Source organism: Engystomops pustulosus, chromosome 3 (genome assembly GCF_040894005.1).
Source record: "Engystomops pustulosus chromosome 3, aEngPut4.maternal, whole genome shotgun sequence".
NCBI lineage: Eukaryota > Metazoa > Chordata > Amphibia > Anura > Leptodactylidae > Engystomops > Engystomops pustulosus.
In genome coordinates, this window is record NC_092413.1 from 87474015 (window position 1) to 87491641 (window position 17627).

General features: G+C 42.1%; 1 protein-coding gene across 1 annotated transcript in view; it reads right to left on the bottom strand.

Annotated features, from left to right (window-relative positions):
* UST (uronyl 2-sulfotransferase) overlaps window positions 1-17627 on the bottom strand; it is a 169824-nt gene that overhangs the window by 53750 nt on the left and 98447 nt on the right. The gene's annotated exons all lie outside the window — the stretch shown is intronic.

Here is a 17627-nt window from a genome sequence, read left to right on the forward strand (position 1 = left end):
TGTCTAAGTATATGATGTATATGTACCAAGTATGTATAGAATCTGTATGTACGCTCACCGGCCACTTTATTAGGTACACCTGTCCAACTGCTCGTTAACACTTAATTTCTAATCAGCCAATCACATGGTGCATTTAGGCATGTAGACATGGTCAATACAATCTCCTGCAGTTCAAACCGAGCATCAGTATGGGGAAGAAAAGTGATTTGAGTGCCTTTGAACGTGGCATGGTTGTTGGTGCCAGAAGGGCTGGTCTGAGTATTTCAGAAACTGCTGATCTACTGGGATTTTCACGCACCACCATCTCTAGGGTTTCCAGAGAATAGTCCGAAAAAGAAAAAACATCCAGTGGGCGGCAGTTCTGTGGGCGGAAATGCCTTGTTGATGCCAGAGGAGAATGGGCAGACTGGTTTGAGCTGATAGAAAGGCAACAATGACTCAAATCGCCACCCGTTACAACCAAGGTAGGCAGAAGAGCATCTCTGAACGCACAGTACGTCGAACTTTGAGGCAGATGGGCTAGAGCAGCAGAAGACCACACCGGGTGCCACTCTTTTCAGCTAAGAACAGGAAACTGAGGCTACAATTTGCACAAGCTCATCGAAATTGGACAGTAGAAGATTGGAAAAACGTTGCCTGGTCTGATGAGTCTCGATTTCTGCTGCGACATTCGGATAGTAGGGTCAGAATTTGGCCTCCACATTCACCAGATCTCAATCCAATAGAGCATCTTTGGGATGTAGTGGAAAGGGAGATTCGCATCATGGATGTGCAGCCGGCAAATCTGCGGCAACTGTGTGATGCCATCATGTCAATATGGACCAAAATCTCTGAGGAATGCTTCCAGCACCTTGTTGAATCTATGCCATGAAGAATTGAGGCAGTTCTGAAGGCAAAAGGGGGTCCAACCCGTTACTAGCATGGTGTACCTAATAAAGTGGCCGGTGAGTGTATAATATGTGTGCAAATTTTATGTGTATATTATATGATGTGTATATAATAAGTGATTATATACAAATTCATACAGTATGTACATATTATACTCCATTTGTAAATGTATAAATGTATTTATGAATGCATAAATGTGTGCATATGGGTGAACACATGCAAGTGTGTAAAAGTGTATAAAAAGTGCGTACAACTCTGTGTGTGTATATAAATGAGTAAAAATATGTGTATATATTTTTTTTAGGGGAAATGCAGAAATCTGCTATGGGGCCCAGCCTCTCCTAGTTACGCCCCTGCAAGTAAAGTCCATATAGTAAGGGTCAAGTTTCCACAAATAGGTCAGCAAACATATTCCACTTGTAGTTTAAGTATTTTGTAACTGCCTTACATCTATGTTGAATCATTTATTTTTGTAAGGCATCTACTCATTTCAGAAATAAGGTTTCAAAACAGTTTTTTTTCCTTTTGCTGTTCTGGAAAACCTTTCACATTTAGCCCACATTGTCTTTTACTCTTGGGACTTAGTTTAGCAAACGAGTACCAAATCAAACTTTCCAGAAGCAATTTTATGATGTAATGTTAAACACTGACCCCAATATTAACAGTAAATTTAGATGTTCACAGCTATAGAATCTTGACTATTAATATAACTACTAGTATTCACTAGTGACAATTACTAAATGTTAATGATGGAAAGCTTAAAAATACTTTCATAACTACAACCCTTTGTTCTATAATCTACAAGTAATGTCTTTTGAACATGAGCTTGAGAAGGAGCTGTGATCTAAATCTGCCACATTTTAATATGTTTTAGGAGTCTCAGGAGTGAAGCAAATTCTTTTTGACACTTTGGAGAAAAAAAATAAGAGAGTCCGAGAGAATAATGATACATATATATATATATATATATATATATATATATATATATATATATATATATATATATATATATACACTTATTTTTAACATTTTATGTGTAAAATTATCAATTTGGTTTCTGCAGAGGAGTTTTAACCCATGTTGTCTTTCAATTCTTTATAGACTTTGTGACTATTACAGCCATGATATACTACTTATGGTATATATTAAATCATATTAGCCATGTTTTTTTATCAAATACATTTTTATTAATCAATTTTATGTTTTTTTACTTATACAGAAACAAAAACTCCCCTTTGAAGTAAGTGAGCACTTTGCTCCAGAAGTGACCAAGGTATGGACAGCCCAAAAAGATATGCATATGATCAGTTGGGCCTTGGGGCGCTCCTGGGGCAGATATCATCCTTATACTCGGTGAATAAGAAATACATGTGAAATCCTTAGGGCTTCAGCCATTAAAACCTGGGGCACAGACATCAATATTCCATCCCACTGTTCATCTGAAATGGGACCCATATTTTTAAGATATGATTTCAATAAATGACTATACAACAATGAAATCAGGCGAGCAGTCTCGTCCCTAGCAGCTGTTATTGTGATCACAGGAGCAGTTCCAGTAGTAAGCGCTGTCATGGCCAACTGAGTATTCCACGCAATGCCGTAGTTGCAAAAATTTATAGAATTGACTATGCGGCAACCGGACCTGCTCCTGAAAATCAGAAAAAGCCTTAAATGTCTCATCTGAGTGCAACTAGTGGACCAATCGAACACCCGCCTGTTCTCAGGGAGTGAAGCCCTCTATTCTAAAAAAAATCCGGAAGTTTTGGATTCCTCCAGATAGGGGTGAAAGGGGTGCAGCCACTGACCTCAAACAGCTGTTTAACTTTTTCCCACACTTTTACTATCAGAGAAAACGTGGGGGGCCCTTGTCCCTCCCTGCTCTGGGAACCGGCCTCTAGAGCTGCCAGAAGGGGCTTGTGGGATGTCATCTCACCAAGCAAGGTAGGTACCGCCCCACCCACATCCTCCACTCCCAATCCCCTTAAATGTTGTAATTGCAAGGATAGAATGAAGATCCAAGGGTTTGGGGCTGTGAGTCCTCAAGCATCCTTAGACCTTTGCAGTGTTTCATGTTTTATCTGTGCCAACCCCCTTTTTCCAACTCTCTAAATAGGGACCAAAATTTATGAAAATATCTGAGGGGAATCCATACTGGCGTATTATGTATGACAAAGTAATTGGGACATTAATATAATTTTAGTCAAATTCACTCTATCAATTACCGAAAGTAAAAACTTGCACCATGTGGTGATCTTGGCAGCAAATCGTGTAAGCAGTGTGGTCAGATTTAGCTGTATATAGTCTTGAACTCTCGCTGAGACCTGAACCCCAAAGTATTTAAACGTTCTAACTACCTGTATGGGTGTGCTAGCTATTGTGGAGCTCTCTGATAAGGGGTCAATAGGCATTAATACTGTCTTGTTCCAATTTATTCGAAGTCCGGAAAAGTGTCCAAACTGTCCAATAGCTGTGATGGCATTTTCTAGTGATGTTTCTGAGTCTCCTAGGAACAGTTTCAGGTTGTCCGCATACAGAGCTACTTTTTCTGTATGCAGATTATATGGCCATTTTAATAAAGGGGGTCATTGTTGTGGCCATTTCTTTAAAAGGGGGCCGATCTAGAGTGTCCATTTCTTAAAAGGGGTGCATTGCAGTGGCCATTTCATTAAAGGGGTGCATTTCTGTAAAGGGGGGACAGTACGGGCTGCGGTGGTGTAGTTGATCGAGGAGATTAGGCCTCAGGGCACAAGGTTGGTTTGGACACTGGGGGGCACCCGAGTTGTTTGAACACCCCAGGGCTCATGGGACACTTAATCTGACACTGCCCCAATGATCGGCAAACTTGGTGATCCCAAGTCCTCTTTAGCTGCTCTGAGATCCATTGGCTACTTGATTAAAGATAAATATTATATAGATTTATAGATGCATACATATAAAGTGGATTTTATATATATATATTTAGATAGATAGATATAGATATAATAGGATAGTAGATAGGAGAATAGATTAATTATAAGAGATACCTTATATACTCAAATATAAACAAAAGATGTGCTAAAAAAACCCATATTCTGCTTATCTTCTTTCTGGGGGCAGGTAATGGCTACCTATATACTGGGGGACAGTTGCTGGCTGGCTATATACTGGGGCGGGCTATATACTGGGGTAGGGGCAGGCTATACACTGGGGAGGCAGGGGGCTGGCTATATACTGATGATAGGGAGCTGGCTGGCTATATACTGGGGGCAAGGGGCTGTATAGCTATATACTGGGTGGAGGCTGTGACCAATGTATTTCCCACACTAGGCTTATACACCGGTCAATAGGTTCTCCCAGTTTTTTGTGGTAAAATTAGTTACCTCAGCTTATACTTGAGTGCATGTGTAGTAATTGAATAAATATTCTTTATTATAGACTGATAAAATATGAATATGCAAACTAAACACACAAAAGGAGTTCTCATAATAAATATACAGTGGTAAATTGCTAAATTATTATTATTATTATATATAGAAGGTAAACCATTGGGTGTTCATACTAATTGGAAAATCCCAATGATACTCACAACAATAGTTGAAAAATAGTCCATATTAGATAGTGGAAACACTGCGTGTCAGGGATAACACTGGCCCTAACGCACGTTTTGGCTAGATTAGCCTTTGTCTTGAATATGTAGGGGCAAATATATCCTCTGTGTCACAGGAGTCCCGCAATCCATGCCGCAGATCGCGGGCACACCCGCACCCCTCTTGGTGCCGTGGTCCCTGCTGCCACTGTCCCGCTCCCCGGCCCGGACTCTAATCTCCACGCTCCTGGCTGGATTTAAAGGGCCAGCGTCCACCTGATTGGAGCTCCTTAATCCGGTTCTCATTGTATAATCTGGCACGTCCCTTCTATCCCTGCCAGATCTTCAGCATTCTCTAGGAACTTCCAAGGTTTCCAGACCTCGCTTCCCTCGCTCCTGTATCTTCAGCATCATTTCCTGCTAAGTGAAAGCCCTCCTGCATTCCCTGTGTTACCAGTGTACCTCCGTTTGCCTCCCCCTGACACCGGCCCTGGCTGTATCTTACAATCTGATGAGACGACTGTATAGTACTCATGGCCTAGAACTATAGAGCTACATAACCTATTATGTTGTGCAACATAATATTTCTATTTAGTGCTTAGGCAGCGAGCCACTTGTGGGGTCCAAAATAAATATCTACTATAATTGCAATCGAGAAGAGAAATTACTTAGAGAAGAAAAACACACAATATACTCCCATTTCTAAAAAACTAAATTGTTATTATTACAATGCTTGTTTCAAAGTATAGAACTATTCTATTAACATTACACATTAAACACAAACATCAATGCCCCAGAGAAGACATTAAATGTCGAAGCATCTAAGCAAACCGGATAACCATTTACTTATTTAAAACATTATTAAGTGAACTTTTGGATTATGAAACAATACAGTGTCGGAAAATAGCTTTTCTTTAATTTAGAATAATTTGAGAATCATAAAGAATGATTATATTAAAAATAAACATGCAAGAAAATTACACCTATCCAAAGAAGAGATATTTAAAAGGAAACCAAGCACTTGAATAGCCATGATTATAGCCAACCATACTTACCCCAATTTAGAATCATATTTTTACTATCCCTAAAAAGAAGGAATTTCTCAAAAATTTACTTTTAAAATTGCGCAAATTAGGCTCCTTGTGCTCCCTTTGCTAATAATTATGCACTCCCTCTGCTAAAACTTAAGCATGCCTCCTGCATGCTCTGCTATACCCCACTGCCCCCATTCTCCTCGCAGAGAGTCAGTAATGTCACACCGCTTTTGGGAACTTGCGCACATGCACATTCTTTATCCCTATTGTGCAGCCAGCTGCTCCTTAGTGTGGCTGCACAATCAAACCCGGATGGCGCACAAGCCTGAGCAAGAGATGCCGAGAGTCAACGGACGTTATCGGGTCTCAGGCAGGGGAATGGGAGGAAGGGGATGTATATTAGAGCACGCAGGAGGCATTCATAACAGAGGGAGTGAATATTTATCAGCAGAGGGAGCGCAAGCACCCTGTGTGACCTACAAAGGAGCTCCGGAGCCTAATTTGCATAATTTTAAATGTATTTTTTTTTTACAAAATTCCTGGTTTTCAGGCCTAGTGAAGATACAATACTAAATCAGGATGAAAATACTGACCAGTGTATGGTTTGTATTAAATCATGGATTTTCAAGTGGTTGATTTCATTTGATTTCTTATGTGTATTTTTAAGAAGACAGTTACTAGTAGAAAGTACTAACCGTTTCTATTTGCAGGCCCAAAGCAGGCTATTTTGGTTTTCGTTATATGTGGGCACTGAAATATCAGTGTGGCATAGATCCAATAAGGTTCATCGCCCAAGGGCCAGGCAGTCATCTACTGCTCTTGACAGGTCCCCTTTAAGCACACATTGGGGCTCATTTACTAAGGGTCACGCAGCACACTTGTTGGACTGTGCACCTATTTGGGCTAAAACAGCTTGCACAGGTATTTAAGAAGTGTGTGTGGTTGGATTGTGGCGCAGCTGCGCTGGCTTCCATGCGCCAAAAATTACAAGGCATGCTGTCGGATGGTCCGACTGATTCGGACAGAGCGTCATATTTAACTTTTAAATTGTGTTGCACGCCCTATGTTAAAGATGCACCACAAAAAAGATGGTAAACCTGTGAGAAGCGACACATTCATGATTTTTGTCACACAATTTCACCACACTCAGCATTATAGACGGACAATGCGCTTTAAGTGAACTCCAGTGACTCTGTAAGTAAATGTGCCCCATTGAGATTGACCAAGAAATGCTTCAATGATAAGTCCCTCAAGTCCTACTTAACTTTCCTGTATTGCAGCCTTTCCTCATTGGCTTCTTAGGTGCTGTTCTTGCATTGCTTTTTTCATGCGGCATATCAAGCAAGAAAAATCATGTGTGCAATTTATAGCTCAAGTAGCTGTGGATGTTGTGATACCAAGTATCATTACCAAAGTAATGTTTTCTAATCCATAGGTCATGATGTCATCATTGGCTAAAATTATGAGAAACTAAATAAAGTATATCGAGAAGTATGAGTAAAAAACACAACTCAAGGATTTGGTCACTGTTTCACGTTAGTGGTTATAAGCAACTTCAAGGTTTGGAGACTACACAGATAAGGTTACACACAATATGAAATACAGACTGCATTGAAGAGCCGGAGATTTGTCCTCCCATTGGACTACTTTTCCTTGTTGTTATCATTTTTTCAGTAGGTAAGAAAAAGTAAAAAAAAAAAAATTGGTACAGTTAAATAGAAATCTAAGTGTTGTTTGCTTAAATCCACCGCTAGGTGGATCATCTTAAAAAGGAAGTTTTGGTAATATGTACAGAATGTTGGATTTGCGCAGATGTAACAAATTAAAGTACTAGGTACAGATGATCCCCTACTTAAGAGCACCCGACTTACAGACGACCTCTAGTTACAAACGGACCTTGGATGTTGGTAATTTACTGTACTGTAGCGTCAAGCTACAATAAACAGCCATAACAGTTATTAACCCCTTAACGCAATAGGACGTGTATTTACGCAGTTGCCGCATGCCTCCCGACGAACATGTACGTCTCGGCGATCACCCGGGCTCAGTAGCAGATCCCGCGCGATCCCTGCGGGAGCTCCGCTATATGTGGCAGCCGGGCTCCCGTAGTAGCAGCTGGGATCATGATATTCACATTCTCGGCTGTTTAACTCCATTACCGCCGCGGTCATAGTGACCGCGGCATCTATGGAGCAGAGCCGGGTACTCACCCGGTGGGTCGGTATCCTCCACGCAAGGCACGAAGGTGCCAACTGCTTCCATGTCTTTACTCAAATTGCATTGCTGCAAACAAAGGACTTTAGACCAAAATTAGGGAAAAGAAAAAATAATAATAAAATTTAACTTTTATTTCATTTTTATTCTAAAACCAGAGCAACGTCTGTGTTTATTATTTGTTTGAGATATATGTGCAAGGCCGAAAGGTTTAAAAATATTTAGGATGGTAGTGGGTTGTAAACTGGTGCGTGTTGTCACACAGAACGGGGAGGACGTACAGATCTGTAGTAATGAGGTGTGTATTAGTGGTAACTCTTTCCCTCTATCAAGTATGAGAGAGCCCCTTCGGCTCTAATGTTGGATGCTGTTGAACTGCCAAGGTGTCTCAACGGTCATCCGTGCCAACGGGGGAAATCCCTTATTTGATGTCACCTATCCTCTTTTTGTCTACAGACACACTTGCTCACTTGTGAGAGGTTTAACTAGAGTTCCACATTCGCATTCACACTTTTATATCCCTATTACTAAGTAGCTTGCTAGGTTCTTGCTGCTGCTGTTATATCTGGTTCATATCTGTGCGTCTCCCTGGGTGCTCAACTAATCACTATGGTAAATTAGAAAAACCCTAAACCTATGTCGCTGCAGTTCGACATATGTGGGTTGTTGTTGATCCAACTACTTTTCATCCCTATTAAAATATAAGTCACTCAATCAGCCCCCCCCGACATGTTTCGCCATAGACTGGCGTCCTCAGGGGGTCAGGACTGAACTGCAGATCCCGCGCGATCCCTGCGGGAGCTCCGCTATATGTGGCAACCGGGCTCCCGTAGTAGCAGCTGGGATCATGATATTCACATTCTCGGCTGTTTAACCCCATTACCGCCGCGGTCATAGTGAGCATCTATGGAGCAGAGACGGGTACTCACCCGGTGGGTCGGTATCCTCCACGCAAGGCACGAAGGTGCCAACTGCTTCCATGGAAACCCTAGGATCCTATGAAGGTCCAAAGGTCTGCCAGCAGTAGATGCATGCTTTCAGCACGATCCAACAAAATGCTTGTCAGCCTATGCAGAATGCATAGGCGAACTATGTAATATACTGCAATACATAAGTATTACAGAAATAATAAACCCCCATATGTCCACATTACAATAAAATAAACATGTTATACCTTGTAAAATGTGACAATGCAACTCTGCTTTCAATTGGAGTGCCCGTACAGTAGTTTACCACGACATATGGGGTATCAGTGTACTTAGGAGAAATTGGGTATTAAACTTTGTGGAGCTTTTGTCATTTAATCCATTGTGAATTTTTAATTTTGGGCCAAAATGAATGTATTGTGAAAAAGTTACAAATTGTAAATTTCACCTGCACTTTGTTTTTACCCCTGTAAAACACCTAAAGGGTTAACAAACTACTTAAAGTTGGTTTCTCATACATTGAGGGGTGTAGTTTCTATAATGGGGTAATTTATGTGGTTTTACTATTATTGGGCCTCCTAAAGTCACTTGAAACTGAACAGGTGCCTGTAAATAAAGGTTTTGTCGATTTTCATAAAAATGTGAAAATATGCACCCACAATTCTAAGCCCCATAACAACCCAGGGAAAATGAGAGGATGAGGAAAAAGCCCACTCCAACATGAAGCGGACATTTGGGAAAAGTTTCTATTTTTTTTATAATTAAACGCAAAGATAACATCCAAATATTTCCACTAATTTGAAGTACAATGTGTGATGAGAAAACAATCTCAAAATTACCTGGATATGTTAAAGCATTTGAAAGTTATAACCACTTATAGCAACACAGGGCAGATTTAAAAAATCGTGCTTGGTCCGGAAGCTCTACAGTCGCTTGGTCCTTAAGGGGTTAAAGGTGTCTACAATTAAGCTTTATTGTTAATCCTGGTTCTTATGACAATTCAACATTTTTAACCCCTTCCTGACATGTGACGTAACAATATGTCACACATTGGGTGCATGAAAAGGGCCGACGGGCTGAGCCCACTCCGTAGCTTGTAAGTCTTTGCTGCATATTGCAGCAAACACTTACCGGTAATACCAGCGATCAGTGCTAGCACCGACCTTCAAAAAAAATGGCAGCGGGCATCTTGATGAAGATCGTCGCTCCCCATGACGTCATGAGGGGGTCGGTGATCGGTCGCCATGACATCCTCGGGACTTCCGAAGACCGGAGGATGCCTCATTTTAACCCATTGATAGTGATATGTGCGATAAGCACATTGTAATGAATGAGGAGGAAAATCTAGTATGGTAGTATGGCAGTATATTATGGTAGGATCGATCAGACAACATAGGGTTAAAGTACCCTACCCTAGAGGGTTTGAAAAATAGTAAAAATAAAAAAAGTAATAAAAAAATCACCCCCTTTTCCCTAGAACTGATATAAATATAAAAAAACAGTAAAAATCCTTAACACATATGCCCGACCTATTAAAATATAATAAAGTTTTTTTTTTACTGGGTTTATACCCATAATGGAAAATAGCATTTGGAATTTTTTTTCCTGCTCCCTATTACACGGGATGGAATATTAAATACCATCACTATGAAGTGCAATAAGTTACGCAAAAAACAAACCATCACGCAGCTCTGTACATGGAAAAATAAAAAATGTATTGTTTTTGAAGTGGTGAGTGAAAAATTAAAATGCAAAAACGAAAAAGGCCTTGGCGAGAAGTAGTTAAAATCCAATTGTCGCAGAGACCAAAAAAAATGTAAGGGCCATAACTTTTATTTATGCATGCTATCTTAACATTTTTGAATTTTTTTTTGATACACATAAAGCTAGTGAAAAAGGTAATAAAAGTTCAAACTTTTTTTTTTTCATTTTTATCTTTATCTGGGGTTAAAAGAGGAAAAAAGTTTCCCCGAGGCTGAGACAAGGGGAGCCGCCGCATGCCACACATACAGGAATGTTTACACCTCACGTGTACACAGGATACAGGGCTCTGCATTACACTGCGGAAGCATGCGCTGCTACACAGATGAGTACCCTTTTTTTAAATATATACTCAAGTATAAGCCAAGTGGGTCTTTTTCAGCACAAAAATTGTGCTGAAAAACTTAGCTTATACTCGAGTATATACGCTATATATATCTCATTGTATTTTTATGAATATGTATTAATATTTTTTGTGTCTGTGTGTTTTTACATTATATTTCCCCCATGAGGTAATAAAAGACCCATGGGGTACATTTTATTCATTCGTTTTATATTACTTTATTTTTTTTTCTTTTACATGTTTTCCCATGTAACTGAGGCTTCTGTGAATGGGGATTTTGATCAGAGCTGTACTGGGTCTAACTAGACCCAGCAGCTCTGTTTAACATCTTTAGGCCTTGTGGTCACGTGACCGCCGAGTCTACAGAGCCGTCAGCAGCGACGGCTCTGCTCCTCTGTGCATCACGCTCATTCAGTGCGATGCTGTGAGGAGCGTTGAAGGGAGAAGCGGTAATGAACCACATCTCCCTTCTGCCTAGGGCAGTGGTGGCGAACCTATGGCACGGGTGCCAGAGGTGGCACTCAGAGCCCTTTCTGTGGGCACCCAGGCCATAACCACAGAGGACTCCATTTATCTTCCTGCAGTCCCAGACAGCCCAGGACTTGCTGTGCACAAAGCTATTTTAAAGTGACAGTGCTATCTGGGACTACTGGATGGATGGGAAGGGGCGGACGCATCTGGATTATCATTGTAGCTCCTGCCCTGACAATTCTTCCTGTTTATGGGACCCTGGAGGGAAGCTACAATGATCATCCGAATTTCTTCTATTTTCTGCTTTATTGGTGTCCTCAGGTTGCTGATATGAATGAAATCTATGACCGAGCAGGGAGTATAAATCACAAATTCAATTTCTGTGTTGGCACTTTGCAATAAATAAGTGGGTCATGGTTGTAGTTTGGGCACTTGGTCACTAAAAGGTTTGCCATCACTGGCCTAGGGTATCTAGGTGTCCCTGACTACCGGAGACCTGGTCCTGCTGTTAAGGTAAACCTAGCTGATAGATCAAATCCTGTAATTTCCTGTCATTTCTACTTGTCTTATTTTCCTATAAGCATTGTAACAGAGAATAAATTTTAAGATGGCGTCGGCATCGTGGACCGCAACCAAAACATCAAGGCTAAAGGAATGTGGGCGTGACGCTAACGTGCCACAGCAGGGTATCTCTCCAAACAAGACACTACATCATCTGGGAACCCTGATTTGTTATGATTTGTATGCTCCTCCTTTTTCCCCTCTGTGTGAAATTGAAATAAGTTTCTCAGTTGTTGCGTGTAAGTGCTTTGCTGAGCCAGAACAGAAAGGGAGGGGGAGAAGGTTCGAAGGTCAGACAAGATACTGGAGAGAAATGGAGCGAAAGAGACCGCACGGAAAAGCAGACACGGGACAAGTGTCTGGGATTTTGAAAAAAGGCAGATACGGGATGAGTGTCTGGGATTCTGATACAGGTGGCCAGGATAGTGGATAGCCCTACCATCCTTCAGCGGCAGCCATCTTCCCTTCCAGTCCCTGAAAGTTAATTGCCTATGACTCTACTCTGTTGGCAGCCATAAAGGCTGGTTGAGGATAATAGTTGTAGAAAAAACCTGGTTTTTGTTGTAGTTTAGCAGCTGAGCACCCTTGGAGAGTCTTGACAGATGTCTGGAATACAAGTCAAGTGAGGTGAATATTTTCACCAATTCCAGATCTCTGCTTGGATTATTCTTGGAGTGGGAAGTTGGTTGGTTTATTATGGTTCAGTTAAAACTTATTTGATCCTGACGTTTGTAGAAAAATTACTATAAAAAGTGTTGCAATGTCTCTGGTACCTGCTTTCTGGAGTTTGTAGCATTAACAAGGGACAGCGAGGGGGCATGAATTTGCGTTTTGTTATGCTTAGAACTGGCCTTGAAGTGCAGATAAAGCAGAATTTCTCCATATTGAGCTGCTTGGAATGCTGTGTTTTGTTATCATGTAGCTCACAGGCAGTGGTAATACAGTATGCCCTGTTTATGCCATGTAATGTGCTGATGATGTCCCGCTGTGTACTCCAAAAACAGACTAAGCAAGAACAAGCCCCCAACTCTATAACAGAGCCTTTGACTTTTTTTTTTTACTAGAAACCAACACTTTATTTAAGTATGACCTGACAGTGTAGTGTACCCCCAGTGCACTTTGCCAGCTGTTTTTTGACGGGTTGTTACCAAAGGTGTTAACGGACTAGAGACATCTCTGCCAGACTTGCGTATAGAGGGACTGATAAGACTGAGGAACAGAGATACCAGTTTCACAGACCACCGCCTAAGTGAGACTGAGAGAAAGCTCCGGTTCTGTGTGAGCCCGACCTAAGTGGGCGTGTTTTGACTGCGACGAGGAGACATTTCTCAAGTGACTAAAGTGAGTGGCCATTCTAGGAAACGGAGATGGCCCCCCCAGACAGAGTTAGCTCCTTTCATTGTAGAACTCTCCCCTGCTAGCCCGATGATTATTTAACCCATTCTCGGTCATGAAAAAGACCCAGAAAGAGCTTCCGGATACATGAAGGATGGTCCATGACCTCCAAGCTGCCAATGAGTGTCCTGAAGCCCAGTGGTTCCTAACCCACAAATGTCACTGGCAGCCATCCCAAAGAATGCCATATTATCCACTGTTATTGATTTGGCAGATGTTCTCCTCTTTGTGCCCCTACTTGAAGATTACTAGTACCTATTTACCTTTACCAGTTCATTATTCCAGTTTACCTGGTGCAGATTCCCACAAGGGGGAGGGCTGAAACTCCCACAGCCAGTACTCCACAGCCCTACAGGGAGTAAACTGGCAGACTAGCCCCTTACTGGATGATGTTCTTTTACAGTATGTGGATGACCTACCGTTTCTGTGCCTCTATTTTTCAGGTTTGCCAGGATGCATCAACTGACCTTATGTGTTTTCTGTTCCAGAAGGGTTGCAAAGCTTCCGGAGATAAATTTCAGTACTGCTAGGAGAAGGTGGTCTTCCTATGCCACTGCTTTTCAGCTACAGGCAGACACCTGACAGAGGAGAGAAAGCTGGCAGTCCAGAATATGCCCCTGTCTTGAGGCCCTAAGCCTCTTCACATGTTTCTAGGACTGGCCAGCTACTGCAGGCCTGAGATAAGGTCTGCTGCCTCCAGCCTGATGCTGCCCCTTTAATAACTGCATTGCCTCTTCCCCATTTGCCCTTAGTCAAGAGGCAATTGACGTATTCCACAGCCTTAAGATGGCAAAACCTGTCTGTCCCGGTCCTAGGCACACCCCACTGAACCAGACCTTTTATTTTATTTTGCACTGAGTATCTAAGCCACGCCACAGGTGTCCTAGCTCAGGAACGTGGTGGCCTCCCCAGTGGCCCACTATTAAGCCCAGTTAGACTCAGTCATGAGGGGTGCCTTCCTGCTGCCCTCTATTCAGTGAGGACCACCCTCAAAAGAAAGACGGGATTGTCCCCCTTTGAATTACTTTTTGGCTGTGCACCTGGACTAGGCCCGTACTTCCCACAGACCCTATAGCTGATGGCAGAAAACCAGGTGGAATATTCCATACAGTTAAGCCAAGCCTTGAAAAAGGTCCGCAAAAGTGTTTATGATCCCTTTTCAAATCCAGACAGAGACCTCAGGATGCATACCCTGAAGCCTGGAGACTATGTGATGGTAAAAAGACCAGAGAGAGTGTCTGGAGCCTCGCTACGATGGTCCTTTCCAAGTCCTGCTGACCAACGCCACGTCTGTGAAGCTATAGGGGAGCCAGCATGCTTCCACACTTTCTATTGCAAACTTACTTATTCTTCTTGCTAGCTGGTCTCTTTTGACTGACTGTATGCTCAGGGACACCCCAACCATGACTATCACTGTATCCATTGGGCTAACCAGGATGCCCCCAGAGTAGGAGACTTTACCTACGGTTGGTGCAACAAGAAAATGACCTTGACAGTAGAGGTAACCCTGTATTAGCAGAGTCTGATGTGTACTGGATTTGTAGGGATAGGAGAGTCAGGTCAAGCCTAGAGGCTGGGAAGGTGAGTGTACTGTGATAAAATTTCTGCATTCCTTCCTTGTGATCCCCAAGGATAACTCACATGCTGTCCATTTCCTTCTGATTCTCGTTGAGATTATTTAATTAAACTGATTGGACTTTATAAGGAAAGGCACATACCTGTCACAGTGCATGTCAGAGCACATGAGAATCATGAGGTCTAAAGAACTGCCTAAAGAGCTCAGATACAGAATTGTGGAAAGACACAGATCTGGAAAAGGTTACAAAAGGATTTATGCAGCACTCAAGGTTCCTAAGAATCCAGTGGCCTCCATAATCCTTAAATGGTGCTTACAGTTTGGGACAACCACAACTCTTGCTTGACCTGGCAGTCCAGCCAAACTCAGCAATTGTGGGAGGAGAGCCTTGATGAGAGAGCTAAATAATAAGCCCAAGATTATGCAGTAGGTAGATGGAGGTTCCACAAATTCAACTGCAGCCCTCCATCAGTTAGGGCTTTATGGCCCTTAACACCATATGTGACCGCAGCCTCATATGTTGTTATCTCTCTGGGGTGTGACTAGAGTGTTTAAAAATGCAGGACACAGCCTCAAATCCAAAATTAACAGTCCACTCCTGCATATAACCCCCTCATGAGGCTTGTGTCCATGTTGATTTGAGACAATTGCAACAAAAAGTCTCAAAAAGAAGCCAAAATTTGCACCTTACAGGATAGGCAAAACTGAACATTTATCACAAGAAAACAGACCTTCCAAATGTCTCAATTATACACCAAATACACCAAAGGGAAAAAAAATGTGATACATGTCCCCCAATGACCCTAAGCACACAGCTTAAATAACAAAGCAGTGGCTTTAGAACAACTCTGTGACCATTCTTGACTGGTCCAGTCAGAGCCCTGATCTAAAACCAATTGAGGATCTTTGTAGAGGCTTGAAAATGGCTGTCCACCAACATTCAACATCCAACCTGTGGGGACTGGAGAAGATCTGCAAGAAAGAATGGCAGAGGTTCCCCAAATCCAGGTGTGAAATACTTGTTGCATCATTCCCAAGAAGACTCATGGCTGTACTAGCTCAAAAGGTGCTTCTACTCAATATTAAGCAAAGGATCTGAATAATTATGACCATGTCATATTTCAGTTTTTCTTGTTTAATAAATTTGCAAAAATATCTTCATTTCCATATTTTTTTCGGTCAAGATGGGGTGCAGAGTGTACATTATTAAGGGAAGGAACAATTGGCTGCAATCAAACAAAGAGTGAAAAATTTAAAGGAGTCTGAATGCTTTCCGTACCTACTGCACATAGTTAAACTGGGTAAACATGAGGGTAACATCCTCAAAAGTTGAGCAGCTGTGAGTTGTGATACTAATCTATACAAGTTATACAATATAAAAGTGATTATCCAGTTTTTTTTTTTAATTGATGGGCATTTATAGATTAATTATCAGCTGTAAATCTACCATCAAAATCCAGCATGATATTCCAGGGACACTTACTCATAGATCCAGGTACTATTGTCAGGATCGGCGGTAGTGGATCCTCTGTACCACCGTGGACTATGATGTAAGCCGACACCTGGGACCAGAGTCTAAGTAGTGCCCGATTTTCAAGCAGGTTGGACTTGTTGCGGCATGGCGCCCCCAGGTCATTCCACAGACGCGAATTTGTCCACGGTGGCGGCCAAAGCGAAGTACAGATTCGTAAGGCAAACTTGTGGTCAGGGACAGGCAGGAGGTCGAGACACACAGTACAGGATCGGAGTCAGCGACTCAGAGGACATAGGCACAAGCTTTCTCACTGGCAACAAGACACAAAGATCCGGAAGGGTGTGCAGGGAGAGGCAGGTTTATATAGAATTCTGGGAAATGGGCAGGGCCAATTAACGGTGAGCCAGACCATGAAATTTTGTAAAGCCGGCGCGTCCATGGCCAGAGGACCGGGAACAGGAGGTGGACTGGGAGCCGTGCCAGCGTGCACGGAGGAGCACAGGGTGAGCCCGCAACCCGAGATATGGGTCGCCGGAGCACGCGTGTCAACTATGACTGAGAGAGAAGGGTAATACAGTGTACACCCTGTAAAGGTAGATAACAGGGGGGCTAGGGAGCTTAATTAGGGTCATTAACATAATTTTAAAAGTTGATTTTAGAAGAAAGAAAGCCATGAATAACAGATATAAGAAGATTACCACAGTCACGGTGTCTGGATCTATGAGTATGTGTCCATGGTTGATGTTGATGATAGATTTCCTTTAAAGAGAGCGGTGCTCTAGTGTTACCTGCATTCTTGGGGCACTGTGGTGCACTCATGTTGAAGGTCTCCTCACTGGAAACTGCACAGCACCACCCCTCTGGGTAACTGCTATAGTATTCAAACAGAAGCGTGTAACAGCAGTGACTCATAGCAGAGGGGTGGGACTGTACTGTAAGAACACTCACCAGAGTGCACCAGGTTTAGCTACAATCTTGAAATATACCCCCTTGAAATAACAAACGCAAAACGCACATCGGGGGTTCCAGGAATGCAAATAGTAACGGTGGGTAGGGCACATACTATACTATAACTATATTAACAGACCGTATTTGCTATTGCTGCATTGCACCTGGGTTTTGCACTCCTTCATTTAATTTCAAATACATAATAAAGAAATTTTGAATGAGATGTGTGTGAAAATATTTATGATATGGAGTTTGCTGTATTGTTGTAAACGGAGGTCTAGATGAGAAATTACCTAACCCGTCATCTGTAGCTTTAAGATCTTGGAATCTAAATGTATTTTTCACAGTTCTGCTGCTACTAACAAAAAAAAAACATACATGTAAGGCAAGAAATCAAGAAGGAATCAAGGATTCAAGACCAGGAAGCAAAGCTAGCTGCAGCTTTCTATGGTCAAAACTTCTTAGAGATTA